This window comes from Pseudochaenichthys georgianus, chromosome 11, assembly GCF_902827115.2.
Source record: "Pseudochaenichthys georgianus chromosome 11, fPseGeo1.2, whole genome shotgun sequence".
Classification (NCBI taxonomy): domain Eukaryota; kingdom Metazoa; phylum Chordata; class Actinopteri; order Perciformes; family Channichthyidae; genus Pseudochaenichthys; species Pseudochaenichthys georgianus.
Window position 1 is genome coordinate 29,582,659 of NC_047513.1, and position 19,869 is coordinate 29,602,527.

At 41.6% G+C, this 19,869-nt stretch overlaps 2 long non-coding RNA genes and 4 other non-coding genes across 6 annotated transcripts in view; all 6 read left to right on the forward strand.

Annotated features, from left to right (window-relative positions):
• The window catches only part of LOC117455015 (uncharacterized), a 39,638-nt gene extending 19,776 nt beyond the window's left edge, over positions 1 to 19,862 (forward strand). The window contains exons 4-5 of the long non-coding RNA XR_004553051.2: positions 19,476 to 19,530; positions 19,751 to 19,862. This is a non-coding gene — a long non-coding RNA (uncharacterized lncRNA). The remainder of the gene's footprint in view (positions 1 to 19,475; positions 19,531 to 19,750) is intronic.
• LOC117455680 (small nucleolar RNA SNORA16B/SNORA16A family) lies at positions 3,943 to 4,080 on the forward strand. The gene has a single exon (XR_004553125.1). It is a non-coding gene; the product is annotated as a small nucleolar RNA SNORA16B/SNORA16A family (small nucleolar RNA).
• Positions 4,872 to 5,002, forward strand: LOC117455708 (small nucleolar RNA SNORA44). Its single transcript, XR_004553151.1, has one exon. It is a non-coding gene; the product is annotated as a small nucleolar RNA SNORA44 (small nucleolar RNA).
• Positions 4,976 to 5,477, forward strand: LOC139434800 (uncharacterized). The gene is made up of 2 exons (XR_011644105.1): positions 4,976 to 5,140; positions 5,313 to 5,477. It is a non-coding gene; the product is annotated as an uncharacterized lncRNA (long non-coding RNA).
• Positions 5,178 to 5,248, forward strand: LOC117455666 (small nucleolar RNA SNORD99). The gene has a single exon (XR_004553112.1). It is a non-coding gene; the product is annotated as a small nucleolar RNA SNORD99 (small nucleolar RNA).
• On the forward strand, positions 17,337 to 17,457 carry LOC117455720 (small nucleolar RNA SNORA26). The gene has a single exon (XR_004553162.1). It is a non-coding gene; the product is annotated as a small nucleolar RNA SNORA26 (small nucleolar RNA).
• Positions 19,863 to 19,869: the final 7 nt, after the last annotated feature.

A 19,869-nucleotide genomic window follows, 5' to 3' on the forward strand; every position in this document is an offset into this window, starting at 1 on the left:
ATTTTAGATGGATATATATTATATTGTTGAATTATTACCCTCATTATTATTGATGGATTCATGTAGGCCTACGTTATTTTTGAAATATGTGCATCAAATCTGTATGTAATGCTAGGACTTTATTAGTCCCTCACCCTGGAAACTAATAAAGTCCTAGACCAACTCATAATATTAGCCTAAATCATAACTTATTTGTTGATTATATTTTGTTCAAATAGTGAACTGAATCTGGTCAAATAGGATATAGTTTCTTACTATGCATAGAGAATTTACTTTTACTTATGAGAATTTACTTTGACTTATGTTCAAAAATCATTGAAAGGGTAGTTTCTGAATTGATTTCAAAATACTGCTGCTGGTTTATAAAGCTTTGAATGGCTTAGGCCCAAAATACATTTCTGACCTCCTGCTAAATTATGAACCATCCAGATCTCTCAGGTCTTCAGGGACTGGTCAGCTTTCTGTCCCCAGAGTCAGAACTAAACATGGAGAAGCAGCGTTCAGTTATTATTCCCCAAATATCTGGAACAAACTCCCAGAAACCTGCCGGTCCATTGCAACTCTGAATACTTTTAAATCCAGGGTGAAGACTTTTATTTTTGCCGCTGCTTTTAATTGATATATTCATATCTTAAACACTGTACTTTTATTATTATATTTGCTTTTTAATGCCATTTTCTTAATGTCTTTCATTTTTGTAAAGCACTTTGAATTGCCTTGGAGTATGAGTTAAAGTCATTATTGGGGTTAAAGTCCCCTCGTAGGTGGTTAAAGTCCCCTACATGTGCCGTTTTGGTTTCAAGACCCTGGTTCGCGGAGGACACAAAAAAAGTCCTAGAAAGACAAGGTAAACTTAACTAGTGCATTTAAAAATAAGCAAGAGGAATAGTTTCGTCGAAACCTATGGTACCATGGGGTCAGATTATAATTTTCCAAAGGGGGGTTTGTTTAGCATGAAACACTTTAAATAACTAAAGGACAAGTTAAACAAGAAAGTAGAAAGAAAGGGAGGTGATAGAAAACAATTTCTGCTAAAAAGTTAGCAATGATTGAGAGTCAGACCTAAACATTTCAGATGTGTGTATCTCACTATGTAACTTTTATTCATGTATCTTTGCTTTTAAATTAGTGTTTTTAAATGTCATTTTATATCATTGCTTTTAAATGAGTGTTTTTAGATATCATTTTATAATTTAATGTCTTACATTTTTGTAAAGCACTTTGAATTACCTTGTGTTGAAATGTGTTATATCAATACACTTGCCTTGCCTTGCCTTATGTTAAAGTACTATTACCACACTGTTGTTGACATATATACTTTGCAAGAAGAAAGAGGCCTTTTGGCTATATTCAAATTAAGTAAGTATGGCATAAACATAAAACTATATTCTAGGTATACTCATAATACAGAATGGCCCATTTTAGTAATCTAATAACATTAGATTATATTTGATTATAATAATGAATGCAGTACACTTACTTTAATGTTGTAGCTTGTAAAGGTGGAGCTTTTAATTACACTAGAAGTTGATGGATAGTTTAAACTATAATTATACCTCATTATAAATAATTAGTTGATTTATATTTTAATTAGGGCTGTCAAACGATTACATTTTTAATCAGATTAATCACAGCTTAAAAATTAATTAATCATGATTAATCACCATTCGAACTATGTCCAAAATATGCCATTTATTTATGTATATTGTTGGGAATGGAAAGATAAATGGAAGAAGGCGGATATATCCATTTAACATACAGTATCTATGTTTATTATAACATTTTTCTGCATGTCAAAATGAAAGACAGCCCACACACCTATCAATCATCAAACCGTGGGGTCTTAATTCATGACGTGTTGATTTCTATCAACGGGGGAGTACTTCAGGAAAGTCGACAGAGGGGGGGCGGCTAGTGGAGTACTTCCGGCCCGTCCACACAGCGGCGTGCGTTGACGCTTCCCCATTCACTTTGAATGGGGTGACGTCACTTTTAGCGGAAATGCATCGTGGGAAGCGACGTGGAGCGTAGCTGGCGTGGCTCGCTGCAAAAGTTGAGCAATGTTCAACTTTTGACTCCTCGGCGAGGCGTACAAGCTCTAGCCAATCAAACCGCTGCTTGTGTGTCAGGGGCGGGAGATTCATGTGATTGGTTGTTGGTCGAGTTTCAGACACGCCCGCCGGCAAGCGTCAGCGCACGCCGCTGTGTGGACGGGCCGTTCGTGACCACAGAGTGTGAACGTTGTGATCAGCTGTTTTAGCGCAGTTCTCCAGTGAAGGGGGGAGTCTCCCTCCGCAGCCGGTTGGCGTAGTTTTGGCACAGTTCCGTTGTACAGACGTTAACAGCAGCCCTGTCTGTGCACACGGAGACCGACTCTGTCGTCCGGTGATCTAACCGCTAGTGATGGCGAGATGAAGCCTTATGAAGCTTTGAAACTTTCCAGCCAATTGGTTCGCAAAAGGGTTCATCTCATGAGGCTTCATCACGGGCTTCATTTGAACACAAACCCCCCTGCTGGTCAAAGTGTGTAAAACAGGCAGATTGGACATCTCAACAGTGTGCTCTATCTCATACCGAGTTCCCAATGAGTAAAGCCTTAGAATAACTCTAAACAACGAACATTAAATCATATTTTCATGTTAACAATATTGTATTTATTCCAGTTGAATGATTGTGATTGAAAAGCCTAAGGAGGCTGGTAAACATTGCAAAGAGGGATTTGTATTCCTTAATAATATTCATAAACGTAACCATGTTGTAGCCTGAGAAAGGCTAAACCATATCAAAGAATACATTTATTAACTACATTATCTCATTTAGCTGATGGTATCCAAATGTGGCCAAAGTTTAGTTTTTTAAACCCCTCTAAAAAGGTCAAATTTCACTTGTTTTGCCTCAATCTTGATACAGGTTACTTATGTTATGCTTTGGATTCCTAAAGCTTTTAGGCTACTATCCCATCATTCAAGGTTGATCTTCAGAGGGTCGCTGTCATTGATGCGTTTTGCACCCCGGGCCGTTTTGATATTCCGCTGAAGTATACACTGACTTAATAACTCTTTATTTATTTTTTCCGACGGAAGAGGTCAGAGGGCCTAGGTATAAAGGTCACGGCTCGCCACTGACCGGGACCCTCTTCAGTCGCTGTCAGCTTCAAGCCTTCCGAAGGAGAAAGAAGAGCATAACCTCCGGTAAGATACAAACATTCTTATTTAATGTTACAAAAGTGTATAGTTGCTATATTTAGCTTATAGTGAACTGAAAAGGAGTATTTTATCGTGTCAATGACTGGCTAACATGCTGAAACCAACGAGCTAACGTTAGCTTATGTAGCTTAGTAACTTTTATCACGTGTTTCAGTTAGATTAAGCTAATAGCTATACTGGCATGTTAATGTAGATTTTGTTTTACCAGACATTGCGCTCCCTTATTTTGTAATTAAACACCTGAAGATATGATGATGCTAGGGTATAATATCTAAGCTTAAGGTTAGCTTAACGCTAACACATGTGAACCACGTGTCAATGTAACTTTTATTTCATATGCTTTCTGCATTTTGATTTTCTGCGGTAATTCAACACACTGGCTTGAAATTAATTACATTTATTAAGATGGTCCATTGTGTCCTCTTCACAAAATATGCTTTACCGTTTTAAATAATTAAATGAGCTTAAACATCGTTTCGTGCCTATTTTATATAGTATTCTGATTATTACCCTTTGCAGCACAGAGCATGCACTGACTTTCTCATCTGTCAATAAAGAAACTTTCAACTTTCAACTTTCCCTTAAGGGGCTTGTCGATTATCGGTCTCGTGCCGGTATTTAGCCTTAGATGGAGTTAACCACCCAAAATAGGAGCTCTACCACTTGGGCTCTGCAACCATGGATGTCTGCACAGAAAGCAGGTATGTTTTTATCTGTCTAGACTAAATGGTATAAACCAGGCTCCTATCGAAGCCGTTCAGGCTCTACTGTAGCTTAGAGCGGTCCACTGGATGCCGAGAAGAAGACTTCCACCGACGGTCGCTGATCAGTTTAAATATTAACTGTTTCAGCAACATTAAGTGGAAGGACATTTGGGACTAAATCATAAGCTTTATGTGTTTAAAATGTCTTCTGTGCTAATTGCTGTGCTCCATCTTTCTGCAGGTCTGTGAAACATTAAGAAGTGAAATGCAGATACTTTCTGAGTTATATGAATATCGACTCCTGCGCTGCAAGGTGGCCCCAGCTTTACTCTGAGAAGTGGTGAGTTAAAGTGCAATGTGTTCACTGTATATACATTACTCTGGGACCAATGATGTTTTTACCAAATCTGTCAATCCCCTGAATCTCTGTGTTGATACTTCCGGTCCTGATGGTCCTCCTGAGTATTCCATTCCTCATGGTACCTCCCCCAAAGCTCTGTTGGTCATTGAGCCTAATGCCCTTTTCTTCTTCAGGTTGGAGCTCGTCTGATCTCCCAGGCCCTGTTCAGGTACTGGGGCACCCCCTCCTCCCTGCTGGGGAATAAAGTGGCTACAGTGATGGCGGGGCAGGAACCGAGCAGGGTGACCTGAGAGGGCTAAGGTCTCCTCCAGAGTGATCCCTCCCCCAATGCACCCCCACAGCCTGAGGTAGAACATCTGAGTTATATTTCAACTATAAAAAGTGGCTGTGATGACAAACTTGCCCTCACTGATTAGATCTGATTGAGACAACTTAGATAACTGAGCCACTTTTGCTAACAACTAAGCCACTTTAAATAAAAGGCGTTTCATTTAAACTCAGTTTCTGAGCACGAGGCACTGATCCTGATGCTGCCGTGACTTCATGAGGACGTCTCACTTCAAGGTAATTTAAAATATCTTGTATAAAATGAGCTATTCGCAGCATGCTATCCTAAGGACCGGGGCTTGTCTGTAGCTCTAGGGTTCTCCAAGTGCATGCCAGATAAAAGGTCGGTCTTTGACTGTTCTGGCCTCTTATGCCATCAGCAGCCACTCAGCTGTCCAACAGATCCTCACCTCATCATGTAGAAATGCTTACTGCGCAGCCACAGTTCTTTTAATGCTGTTCTCTTCCTGCAGGCATCGATCTGCCCATGAGATCTAATCTGATGTCCTTGGGATGCAGAGGCTCCATGTTCCTGCTGTGAGGTATGTAAGGAGATTTGTCTGCATCATTTCAGACATTCCTGATCTATGATGAATTTAAAACAAGAGGACTGTTGGATGAAACTCGCGGATATGGGACTGAGATCAGATCTTAAATAATGACCTCAGAACAAGTGTTTGAATTTCACTAAATGTAGTTTCTTTGTATTCTCAGGTGCGGTGCGTTGAAGGCAGCAGGAAGACGGTGAAGGAGGACGTAGCGACTGGACAAAGTGCTATATGAGTACAGTCTGAGTTCTCTGTGAAGGATTTCTTACAAACTGTTCAGCTGAAAGGTTTTTCTCCAGAACAATTGTTGAAATAAACATCTTACACGGAACCATTTTGAGAATCCCTTTATTGATATTCTTGTATTTACACATGTGAAGGACATTTGGAGTTTGTGATGAATACGTTGCACAACACTTGTGGTGCAACAAGCATCCAATGCTTAGTTCAAAAAGTTAATCCATAACATTAAAAATGATAAAATACTTCCAGACACAGCACATTCTGAGGGCTTGATTTAAAGGTGGGTAGGTACGTTTCAGAAACCGGCTCGAGATACACTTTTTGTTATATTCCATGGAATGCTCTTAACATCCCGATAGCAAAGAATATCTGAAGTGTTTTGACAAAAAATCCATAAAAAAAATGTCATCTGTAGAAGCCGTAATACTGTGAAAAGTACAACCAATCATCTGAGCCGGCCCGGCTAAACGGATTGGATGGCCTACCTGCCTGTCAGCCTTCCATCGGGGCACAAACTTATCTCGTGCCCTCATTGGTCATGTGCACGTTCGTGTGTTGGAGGAGGGGCTCTGTGAGGAAGTGGCAGATTTTCTCCGGTTGTGTATTTTCAAATTCTGGCGATCTCGAGCGGGTTTCTCAAACTTACCCTACCCCACCTTTAAATGAAAAAATGCATGGGTTATTTTTGAAAAATCAGGTTGAAATTGTCCTTTATATCTCACCATGTCTAGCTTAAAGATCAAACTGAAGCACAGGTAACCTGTTTCAGACGTCAGTAATGTGGTCTTTGACTCATACTAAACTTTTAAGAGTGATTTCCTGCTACTTTGTCTCTGCAATGCCAAATAGTTTTAAATACAGTGGCAACCCCATGAATGGTTTCAGGATGCTTTACTGTTGGAATGATGGTAGCGTGGACAAGCTTTTTTTTGCACTTCCCACATGGGATGAAATGGGATTCAGATAAAATGACTTACCCCAGTCCTCAGCTGTCCAATCATGTACCTTTTGCAGAATATCTGTCCCTGGTGTTTTTCCTGGAGAGAAGGGGCTTCGTTGCTCCCCTTCTTGAAACTAGGCCATCCTCCAAAGTCTTCTCCTCACTGTGTGCAGATGCTCTCACACCGGCTGCTATTCCTGATCAAACAGTGCTCTGCTGGTGCTCCGGTCCTGCTCCTGATCAGCTAGGAGAAGGTCCTGGTGCTTGCTGGACTTTCTTGAGCGCCCTGAAGCCTTCTTCACAACAATTGAACCTTTTTCAGGATTAAGTTAATTTTCATAGCAAAGAGGGATGTTGAAATAAATTGCTCTTCATCTAATCACTCTTCATAACATGCTGCAGTATATGCACATTGCCACCATCAAAACTGAGACGGCCGACTTTGTGAATGTGTATTTGTGTCATTCTCAAAACGTTTGGCCACGGCTGTAGATCTCTAACACATCCTTGTATAAGAGCCGTGTGCAGCTCATAGCTCCAGGGCTTCTACTTTTACCTCAGGGTTTAATTTAAGACTTTTCACAAATACCAAAATGTTGGCGCATAATTCAGTTATTTTTATTACATCGGGTGCACATGTCCTCCTCATTGTAAATAAATATCGCTCTACTGCACATCACTTTATTTCCTGAGTGTCATGTATTCTTCAATGTGCCTACAAAACGGTCAAACTGAATTTAATGCAATTTCCAGGTAAACATAGAACTTCTATCCTTCCTGAAAGTAAAACAGACTCACCACAGGATGCTTTGAGTCTGGCTGGAGTTCAGTGGAACTGAGGAGAAACTAAGGAGAAAGCAGAAGAAGCCATGAGAGCAGTTTTTAATAAAAGCAATGAATGATAAGATAAGGGTAAGTATTAATAACTGTCGACATATTGCTTTCCCAATTTATAAACCAGTTTGAAAAAGCTTATTATTCTAAGGCAAAAGCTCAAGTGTCTTCATATTGTTTAAATAAATGGACTTCATTTAATCAACAAGGCCAGGACCCCCACTGACAGTGACTGTTATCCACCACATAATAACATTACATTAATGCACATCATGTGAACAACATCTTGTTTCTTTCTTAATACTGTGTGTGAGCCATGTTCATGCTAAGCTCTCTGCATTTTGCACACATATCTGCACGGCTCTCCACTTTAAAATATAATGCACTGTAGTTTGCCATATATTCATTGTCCTAAATGTGGTGACTATTGCCACTCAACATATATCACAGAGGGATTTACCAAACTGGGTAAATTAGTTGGACGAGTGTGATCTCCATCTCCATTGACGACGAAGGTTTTTGCTTTCAATACCATTTATTTTGGTATATTTTGTGCTCGACTGCGCCATCTAGTGTTCAAAATACAACAAATAACAGACAACCGAACCCACTGAGGACAGAGGTGACAAACAGGTGATGGTAATAAACATTTAAAGTCCATAATTTATTGAAAACAGCCTCGTGGTATTTCACCGGCTCCAGATTGGCTGAGTCGATGTTCTGGAGGAAAATACCGTCATGTGATTGGCTGTTAGTTTAGCTTCAACCTGTCTGACTCTGTCTGTTGAGCTTCATTGTTTTTACATTCATCAGATTGTATTCTATATAAACGGACATGACCCTCCCTTCATTCTCTTTCTGCCTCAAACCTTCCGAAGGAGAAGGAAGAGCATAACCTCCGGTAAACTTAACATAATCTTATTTAATGTCACAAAAGTGTATATTTGCTATATTTAGTTTATAGTGAACTGCAAATAAGTATTTTCTCATGTCAATTACTGGCTGACATGCTGAAACCAACGAGCTAACGTTAGTTTATGTAGCTAGTAACTGTTATCACGTGGTTCAGTTACCTTAAGTTAATAGCTATAATGGCATGTTAATGTAGTTGTGTTTCCGGGGAGAGGGCCAACTCTTCATTGTAAGTAAAACATTGAAATGACGAAAGTATTTATGTAAGGGATAATGTGCAGCAAGGCGGTCATTATGGGGAAAAGAACACCCGACAGGCAGATCAGGAGTCCGACGCGTAGCGGAGGGATCTAGATCTGCATGAAGTCGCTGCACATTATCCTGCTTATTACATGGCCACATTCTCAACAAAATAATGATATGACTTCCAATATTAATTTAAATGCTGTTATGGATTTAGAAAATGTTTTTATTAATTTAAAAATTAGTTGTATTTATTTAAATGGCCATACATCCGCAAAGAAAAATAGTCCGTTGTTACCGTTTGAAATATGTAGCAACGGCAGGAAAGTGGAGCTTTTTGATTACAGATTTGAAAACATCGTTGCTTGGTTTAAAAGCAGCACAATTCATTATGCCAAACCTTGGAAAGTATCTAGATATCCCTGCCCTAATGCCAAAGTAACTGGCAACTGAATATGTTTTGCCGCTTGATGTCTATTTGGACCGCTGTGTAAAAAGGAAGGTTTCTGCCCGTTACTTCTACGCTGTTTTGTTGTCGCTCTTGTCTCGTCAGTTCGAAAAGCCAAACTTTACTGTATTCAGTTCAATCGACCGGAGTTCTTTGTGCAGATGTGAGCGTCCTTAACAACGGTCAATATATCCTTGACAGCGGTCTGTCTGTTCTGGATTAACAACGTGTCACGTGTTCTGAATTGAGCAATCAGAATCGCGAATTCAACTAAGGCATGTCACAATGAGCTTTAAAAAGATGTGATAACGACTCTATAATAAAGGGAGCATCCCTCTTCCTCTCCTGACAGGCCATCAGTATCACTCATGTAGCTGGCTGTGCTTGCTGGCTGTACTTCAGTTGTGATTTTGCGCTTTATATTTAAAAAAAAAACATCTTCAATTTCAGGGGTGGCACTGGGGTTTCCTTAGGAGGGTGCAGCCCCATGTCTCAAGAATCACTGGTCTAAATGGTCGTTAATAGTTTTTTGATTTGTGTAAAAGTGTTTTCTTTTATTTGCAGTATTCCATCTTGGATGTCGCAGTGGCCCGCCTGGCTTTGTACACCCGAGGGCTACAGGTCTTGTGGCACTGCTTCCAGCTGCTGGCGCGGCAGCTGGGCTCCGCCATGCTGCGGAGCAAAAAGTGGCGACCCTGAAAGGGGAAGTGGTATGTTCAGGTACTGGGGCACCCCCTCCTGGGGAATAAAGTGATGGTGGGGTGGGGTGACTGGAGAGGGCTAAGGTCTCCTCCAGAGTGATCCCTCTCCCCCAATGCACCCCCACAGTCTGAGCAGCCACTCAGCACTGAGGTAGAACATCTGATGAACTAGTTGGACAAAAACACAGGAACTAACGTTAAACTAATTGAGGAACTGACCTCCAACAATAAAATGTCATGTTAAAAGCTCCTTGAGCCAATTTATTTCAAATAAGTAATGCAACTTAACTCCAAGACAATTTGTCTAAAAAAGTGCACTCAATTTCTTACGGCTGTATTCGTGTCCTCAGTTGTAATGATCTATCAATCCACTGATTTCCTGTGCTGACCACCTCCATGTAACCCTGAACAACTGAGGAAAGCCGTTCCTAACATAACACATAACTATCATAGCGCTTTCCTCGTTGCGTGGGATATGCCGGATACGGAAGGACTTCCTTTGTTACGTTTAATAGCAGGCTATAAGCCAACGTGAAATATGCACTGCGCCTCCTATCGTACCTGAATGTTGGCTTACAATATTATACTAGAGTAGTTGATTATCAGGATGATGAACAGTTTTACTATGCGTTTAATGCACGTCCCTTATGTATATTTTAATTGAACAATCAAAATCTCAACCTAAATGCCATGAAATAATAGTACGGTGTCTCTGGTATTTTATGAAATCATTAATACGTTGCTTAATATCTTGTTGGGTTTTTTCAGAATGTCTCCGTCCAAAACCTTTGGAACGGCCACTAAGCCTTATGAAAGGCTCCCACAAATTAAGGTGAAGGTTCTGGCGGTGAAGGACACCACACAAGTACAAAGGTGGGAGTTCGATGGAGAGGGTGCCAAAGCCACACAGGTTTATCGAAACCAAACGGTCACAGACGGGCAGACTGTACAGAAGTTTTATTGGAAGATTTGCTCCAACAAATGAACGAGGGCCAAACTTACACCGTAAGGAATTATGGCATGAGCAAATGTGGTCATACCAAATCCATGCTCGGCAGAAAAACACAGCCATATACATGTGTGCCCCGCTCCAGGCCATTTGGAGGAGGAAGGCAAGGCCCTCCTGACACCTCCCTCCACCCTGGTGCCAGTTCTGGATCGGACCACAGTGATTGAGCAATTGGTGACAGTTCAAGGGTTCATCAACGAGGTACGTTATACTCAGATTTACAATGTTTTAAGCCAGTAACAATCGTACATCAACAATTTGAAAACATTGATAACTTACCATGAAGTGCTTTGAAAATATCATCCTATGTTGCACAGACGACTGAAACAAAAACAAAAGGTCAAGTTGTAATTAAACTGAGGCCTACATACTCAACTAGAATATAGTGTATTAAGGTTTACATAAACATGCATGTTATTACACTAAAGAAACATTGTATAAGTTACAATTCCAGAGAAATGTGCATAATATATATATATATATATATGTGTGTGTGTGTTTACCTGCAACATTTAGATGAGCAATTCTAAAACATCAGATGGGCTCAGAACTAGTGCGGCGTACCGGTACTGGACTTGTAAAAAGTTTCGGTTCAAGTCCGGTTAAAACCGGAATGTCGGGAACCGGTGTTACCAAACATATTGTGGCCCGAACAACTGGTGATATTCTATTATTTTCGACAGATGTATTGGGGCGTGTACCTTGAGGACCCATTGTTGACTCACTGGAAAACAAACATCTCGATCGCTTCGCGTGTTGTTCAAATTAATCTTTTGGTATATCTGACTGAATAGGACAGCTTTGATGCACGTTCAGTACGCGTATGTGAGGTTGTGGGTGAGAAGCTGATATCGTGAAGCTTACAGTGACGACTAGAACATGACGAAGTAGGTGACTGTGGGGATGCCTGTGCAAAACATTGCAAACTTTAATAAATCATTTTAACAATATATTTTTGTCAGAGTTTCAGTTGTACATCGTTCTTAATGTGATGTATAGTAGCTTTGATAGCTGTCCATACCTTCAGACCGCCTCTATGTGAAACACAAGTTGTTTACTCACAGCCCGAAAGCAGCCTGGAGATGGCAAGCTGTGATCCGCTCCGAATAAATGGTGATGCAACTTCTCCAGCCATTCTCAAGCGATCAATGTTTTTATTAAATACCTGTATCCCTCTCATCACAACACAACTCTACACTGTGCAGAAAAAAAATAACTTGCATGAAATAACACATGTTATTTCATGTATGTTAAAACAATATTCCATGGGTAAACCACAGAAAAGTAAGTCCAGAATGAATATACGGTACAATAGTTATTGTATGTATATAAATATACCCATACATATTTATTTTTGGTTTACACTAACGACATATAAAACCCTGAATTCTGTGTGTGCACAGACATGTTTCACTTAAATGTGAGCAGAAAGCAATCTGCAATCAATGTAATTAGCCATCTAGGATCTGGATCAAACCGGTTTCCCTACCATGGCTTACACTCTACAAGTACAACAGGTGTAGAGCTACATTATAATGACCTGGATTGTCTAGGCTATATAAACCACTGGACTTGTCAAAACTTTGTGAGTAGAGAGAGGTTAGAGACAGCGAGAGAAAACAGTTAGTTAGAAATTAGATAGAAAAAGATCAGAACGTGAGTGAGTACTGAATGTGATAGTGTTGGTCCTTGTGAGTGAAATTGTATTGTGTGTTTGAGTGATTGTTGTTTGCCTGTGTGTTTGAGGGAGAGCGTAGTACTAGGGTTACATAGGAGTGAGTGGATCCAACAAAAATGGACCCAAGACTTGTGAAAGAGCTGATGGATGTAAAACTCGAACGTTTTTCCTGAAGGCTTATCAAGCCATCACAGGTTTGTGATCAAGAGAAGAGCTGAGACCTTCAGGATTAAAGGTAAGAGTGTGTGGACTTCAGAATATCGTGTGCTATGATAATACACTCAATGATATATAATTATGACATTTCAATACCAGGTGGAGAACTGCATTACATATGCAGAAGAAAAAAGGACATGGCCGAGCACCTCGCCAAAGTGGTGCTATCCTCAGAAGAAGCTGACAAGCTGTTTAAAGAGTTTCACTGCAGCCAATTGGGAGGCCATTTTGGTGTAGAGAAAACACATGGTGCATCATGAAAAGATGTTGTTGGCCTGGCATGGTGGATGACATCCGCAAGTGGGTGAGTTATAAAATAATGAGGTAAATTACACATTATGGTACAAAAGTGGATTATGTTTTTTTGTTTTTTTCAGATTGCTGAGTGTCCCCAGAGCCAATCAAAGAGAAGAGGGAGTACACTCCCATTGAGGTACAAGGAAACAATTCCAGCCAGTTTCAGCTTTGGAACATGTGAACTGTGGTTTACTGAAATGCTATTGTTTTCTTCTCCTCAGGTAACAGAGCCTCTGGAGCTTGTTGGGATGGACCTAGTGGGTAAACTCACACTAACGGATGGTGGCAATCAATACATTTGTGTCATGGTTGATTATTTCACCAAATGGGCAGAGGCATACCCACTTAACAGCAGATGAGGTGACTAATTGTATTCTTGATTTCTTTTACAAATTTGGTGCACCTCAAAGACTGCTAACAGATCAAGGCGGGGAATTCTGTAATAAGGTATACCCTTGAAGCATTACCACGCCCTATATGTAACATTTCTGTGCTAACTTTTTAGTGTGAATGCAAAATTCACCAACACATTCTCGCATTTCATGGTTTCATTTTTGTCCCAATGTTTCCTTCAAGGTGAACTATAACCTTTGTGAGAGGCTGGGAATCGAAAGAAGTCTGTGTTCCCCGTATCACAGACAAATGGGCTCGTGGAAAAATTAAATGGAATGTTAGAGGTATGTTAATTAATATACATAACATTATTTTTCCTACATTAACAGTAATCGCAAATTATACCTAAATAAAATAATAAGAGTAAATAAATGGGTTGCTCTATCATATATTCGAAACTATTGTGTCTTCTACCTGCTTGTGTCTGTACTTTACCTGAATTTAGGTCCCTGAACAAACTGGTGGCGGGTGAGCCCAAGCGTTGGGACCAATTCCTGCAGCCCACCATGTTCAGTCTGAGAACCAAAACTCAGCTGACTACAAAGTTCAGTCCCTATTTTCTGATGTTTGGGAGGGAGGCGAGGGACCCATCAGAGGTGCCCAAGGAGTACAAAGTAAGATCCGGTTAATCGCTTATCCTGTAGCATTATTTTTATTTCAAACATGTATGTCCTCTACATTCAAACTGTTTTCTGTGGCAGATAACAGAAGACAAAGTGAAAAGGATGGTGGAAAGGGAAGATGTCTGGAAGGGACTTCAAAAACAGGAGGCCGTTTTTTTGTAAAGAAAAAGATTAAAAAAAGCCAAGAGAGGGTCCGCAAGAGGAAACTGGAGAAAGGGCAAGCGGACAACTTCCAAGTGGTGGACTTGGTTTTAAAAAGAAACAAAAGGTTGGAGCAAAGAAAAGGTGGCAAACTAGAGGTGGAAATGCAGGGACCTTACCGGGTTGTGGACATTGAGGGGAAAGTTGCTGAAATAGTTTCAGAAAAGGGAAACAATACGATGAAAGTCAACATTGACCACCTCGCACACTATGTCCAGCCAGCGGAGAGGATCCCTGCTAAATTGAGAAATGGTTGTATCCTTCTCCTCTGGCTGATCCACTGACCTCCACCTCCACCTCCACATCCTCCCAAACACTGGCTCCATCAAGTCAGGCAGAAGGAGCATCTTCTGAGGTGGTGACTTGTAAGTAAACTGACACAAAGTAAACCTCAAAGTATGCATTTCCTTAATAACTAACATGCGTTATCCTTTTTCTTTTTTTACAGTAATCCTGATCCTGAGATCCTGAGATTTGTCACAAATTGTAAAGCGCTTACTCATCACTGTACACTGTATACCAAGGCAGGTTTACCATCACTCTCTGTACGGAGGCTCAGTCACTGGTACACGTTTATCTATAAAGCTTTGTTGGGTAAACTCCCGTATTATATCTGCTCTCTGATAACACAGAGTTGCAAGCAGCTATTGTCTGAGATCGCATGATGTAGTCTTGCTAGATGTGCCAAGAGCAAGGACTGTCTTCGGTAAGACAGCTTTTATGTGCGCAGCTCCACTTGCTTGGAACAATCTTCAGCAAGAATTGAAACTGAGCAATCTCATTCCTCTGCATGTTTTTAAAGCTAGGCTAAATGAAATGCTTGCTGATACTATGGGCACTTGTAAATGTCTATAACTATGTATCCTGTAAATATAATGTATAATGTCCTTTATTGTTTTATGTTTCACGTGGAACCTATATGCTGCAGGTCTCCCTTGAAAAAGAGATCTATGATCTCAATGGGACCAATCTGGTTAAATAAAGGTTTGAAATGAAATGAAATCCGAGACATATGCGCAGGGAGGAGGAAGGAGACGCTATGGGCCAAGTATGGCCCATACAAAGTTTACAGCGAGAACCTCATGGTCTTGGCCCCAGGACCACAGTTGGAGGGAGAGGTAAGCCTACTTTATAAGACAAAAGTACATATGCAAACTGATAATTCTTTATCGAATTATCGAAACATCTGTTTTATTTATAGATTATCAACGCCTATATATCATGGGTGGGTGCAAAAGCTGGGGCTTTCATTTTCGACTCCTACCTGGCAGGGAACACACAAAGGCGGTTTAAGAAAGGTGAGTAGAGTAGGACTAGAAATAAGTGTATGTACAAATATTTTAAGTTGGACCTGAAAAAACCCAATGTGGCAGCTGGAGCCATCTGTCACAGGGCACACTGGACCCTCATTAAAAGTAATCTAAAATGTTAATGGGTCAAGATATTTCTTTTTATTCCACACTTGTTTATTTAACACTTGACACTTTGTTTAATTTGTTGCACTTCCACAGATCATGTATCTGAGGGAAAACAGGTCCCTTTTCTTGGGGCCACCAAAGAACAGATAAGCCGCTGCAAAGACCTAACACGGTAATCAAGTATCAGCTGTTATGTCTTTACTAGATATATTCATGCATTCAGATTTTAATTTCTAACAGTATGTACATCACTATGTATGTAGTGTATAATGTACACATGTAGAGTTGTAGAAAAGACATGGTGTACAGACAGTACAGTACCCTCTGACTGTACAGTCACTACAGTGTATACTGTATAGTAGGTGTGTAACAGTGTAATGCGTATAGTCTACTCTACACTCTACCTTTCAGCAACGCTTTAGGGATTTAGGCTCAGTCAGCTCAGGGACTGTTCGGTTACTTTAGTTTGGTAAATGAAATGCATGTTTGAACGTTGTAGTAGTTCACTGTAGTTGCTGTCATAAGTCATTTGTAGACTAAGTGTTTTTTTACATTTGTACTTTGTAGAGAAATGTAGACACAAGTTGGAAGGGAGCACAATAAACCTGACGAGTTTGAATTTGAGTTGATTTTCAATTGATAATTAGCTCACAATAAGTTCACTTTAGTTACTCACACAACTTGACACAAGCCATAAGTCCGGACCTGAACCTCTGGACTTGAGTCCGGACCTGAACCTGAATGCGAGTCCAGGTACGCAGAACTACCAGTGCCACTAAAGGAGGTAGGGAAAAGTGGAAATGATGTCCAACAACTGATTTATACTCTGTAAAAAAAAGAAGATTTTACTAAACATCTGGCAAACACTACGGAGCCCTGGAGGGTTCATTGAGAGAAAAATAAATAAAACGTGGGCACGAGTTAATAAAGCGTGCGCACGAGTTAATAAAGCATGGCTTCGTTTTATTTAAATTGAGGGATTCCTGTCCGTGACTCGCAGAATCTGCTGCCCACAGCTGTTTTATAGAAGGAAAACATCCTTCACTTTATGAAATCTCTGTGGCACCAGTGGCCTGTACTACAAGCAGGATTTGCTATTTACACTATTCATTCATGAAGTATGACGCTGCGCTGTCAGCACGCGTCTCCATGTTTGTGATTGGTCAAATGTTGGTAACCCCGTCCCTTTCACGTGAACGCACTCTCAGCCGGACAGAGAAACCCTGGTTGATTTGCTGAGTTGATAACCAGCTTCGTAGGACCGCTTAGCGACATCGCGTTTGTTAGGGTTATTTAAGCCGGGTAAATCAAACATATCCAGGGTCTGTTGAACTGGCTTCGTCGTACAGGGCACTGGAGGCAGTAACGTGTAATTCGGCAGAATCTGAGAAGAGCAGCACCAGCTGCAAAGAGCGGTGCCTTTTACTGTTTACTTCACTGCGTTGCCCTTCATTAGAACCGCTGGATAGAGGTCGAGGCTGCTACGTTCAACCACACACACATCGAACTACCAGAGTATTCCCCTCGTTTTATGAAGGAGATGTCCTGTCACCCACGAACAGTAATTTACACAAATCTGGTTCTCCATAGTTATATGTGTATTCCCAAGTGAAAGAAATTCGTTTAATCTTAATCTCGATGTGCTATAGTCCTGCCGGAGTGCACCGGAACGAACGATACTATCATAAACAAATGCCCACACACACACAAAACGAGGCCACGCTTTATTTATTTTTCTCTCTGTGAACCCTCCAGGGCTCCGTACAACACCATGCAACAATGACTAAATTGTATGTTTATGTTCTGTAGCTTCTTTCCATGACAAAAAAATCAAGGTGGAGGGACTCCGAGTTTTTAGAATGTGGAGACGTGGAGCTGCTACAGGAGAACGGACCAGGATCGCAGAAGATCGAGCCATTTGGTTGAAGTACGGACTTCCAATAGTCGCCATGCCAGGGTTTCATTTAATCTTTACTACGTTGGCATCTGTGCACGTCACATGCATTTAAAACTTGAACACACCATGCCCCCTATTTGCCCACCCTGGACTAATGAATGTCCTTGGTGATTAACACAGGGGGGCACATTGAATCTCTCATAAACCTGTAGTGAAGGAACACCGTCCTCTCTGCGGATCCTGTCGGGAGAAACAAACAGAAATGCGAAGACTTGTCAGTGAAATGTCTTTGGTTGTGTTCAACCTACTGCACAACACGGTTCATGCAATGGTAGTAAACCTCTGCGGAACACCTTTTCTTAATCTATCATTCAGGTATGGACATCTCCCCATTGACCTGATCAACATTGAGAGATTCTCCACTCGCGTGGTGGCTCTGGCTGAATATCGACTCGGGCTGCAAGGTGGCCCCAGCTTTACTCTGAGAGGTGGTGAGTTAGTGCAATGTGTTCACTGTATATACATTACTCTGGGACCAATGATGTTTTTACCAAATCTGTCAATCCCCTGAATCTCTGTGTTGATACTTCCGGTCCTGATGGTCCTCCTGAGTATTCCATTCCTCATGGTACCTCCCCCAAAGCTCTGTTGGTCATTGAGCCCAATGCCCTTTTCTTCTTCAGGTTGGAGCTCATCTGATCTCCCATGCCCTGTTCAGGTACTGGGGGCTAAGGACTCGCCCTCTCCCCCACATCCCTGGGAGGGGACGGGGGGGATACCATGTGTGGCTGGAGCAAGTATATTTCAAAGTGTGGCCGGGCAGTCACAACATCAGAGGCTGCGGCCACAAGAGGACGAAAACGGCTAAACGCATAGGATTAACGCAAACGCAATCACAAACGGCTTCCGTCCACACGCAATAATTATCCGGATATGTCTGTCCACACGAGACCGCTCCGTTTAGCTCCAACCGCTGGAGAAGCTGCAGTACATGCAGGAGGAGCCTGTACGTGGCGCTGTAACTTCCTCCACAAAAGCAGCATGGTTGTCATGGTTGCCCTTCTGTTTATTCTCCGCGGTGGGGGCCGAGGGAACCGGGCAGAGTTTTTCGCCAGTCAGCGTGTATTAAAGTTTAAATCTTCCGGACAAAATTATAAAAGTGCCGGTCAAAGGTCTTCTTTGTTATTTATTGAGCTTTAAAACAAATGAATAACGACTATATAATATAATGATAAAATACACGGAGCCTCTCTTTTTCCTCCTTCTCTTCGGACAGCGGCAGTGTCTGTCTCATGCAGCAGCTCATCCAGTAATCAGTGACCCGGCCGACAGTAAAAAATAAACATATTTATAACTAGTTTAGGGAGTTTGAGAGGTAATTAAAATAGCTAAGGGCGATGATCTGACTTGAAGTGTGTGTTTTGCTGCAGCGGGAGGAGCTGTAGGTGGGCAGAGCTGCGTGTCTCCGTCCTGTCAGATTAGACTTCACTCGCGAGAGAAAGATAAATAATCTGAATTCAGGGTGCAGTTTACTTTGACGTGGGGGTGAGCAGCAGAGGTGGGGAGAGGCGGGGCTATTGCCTCATCATTCTTGCTGTAGATGTTGCCCAAACAACTGTAGCATGGTCAATAGCGTCCGGAGCACGATAGCAACTCTGCGATCCGCCATTGTTGTTGTTGGCGAAACACTTCAGCACTGGCGCGGGGTAAGCGGAGGTGAGCAGAAGAGGCGGGGCTATTGCGCAATCACTATCAGTGATCTGAAAATGTTCGGATAGGGCGCACACACGGAGCCGTTTGACCCCCCCAGAGAGTTGCGTATGCCTTTCTATCCACCTTGGGACCCGTTATCGTTTCCTCAGTCGTTTAGTGCCATATTCGGTCGTCCTCGTGTGGCCGAACGGTCTATATGACACTAAACAGTAACGCAAACGACCGAATTCGTCCTCGTGTGGCCGCAGCCAGAGTGTGAACCATTTCATGAGGCTGGGGAATAAAGTGGCTGCAGTGATGGCGGGGCAGGAACCGAGCAGGGTGACCAGAGAGGGCTAAGGTCTCCTCCAGAGTGATCCCTCCCCCAATGCCCCCCCACAGCCTGAGGTAGAACATCGGAGTTATATTTCAACTATAAAAAGTGGCTGTGATGACAAACTTGCCCTCACTGATTAGACCTGATTGAGACAACTTAGATAACTGAGCCACACTAAGGGAAGGACCCTTCAGTCGAAATCAAAGTTAATGCATTGCTGCTCTAACGGCTGTCTCTCTTTCTTCAGGTGTTGCATAACGCTGACGCAGAGAGGAATAAGAAGATGACTAAATCACCTGCAGGTATGTTTTTAAACTACACCTTAAATATTGATTATTTCTGGCTGTGATGACAAACTTGCCCTCACTGATTAGATCTGATTGAGACAACTCAGATAACTGAGCCACTTTTGCTAACCACTAAGCCACTTTAAATAAAAGGTGTTTCATTTAAACTCAGTTTCTTCATCTTAAGGTGACCATGGTGGCTTTGCAAAAACAAATATCTTTGTCTGTCAACCAGGGTATTAATGTAATGGTTCGATGGAGAGGGTGCCAAGGCCACACAGGTTTATCGAAACCAAACAGCTGCGGTCACAGACGGGCAGACGGTACAGAAGTTTTATTTGAAGATTTGCTCCA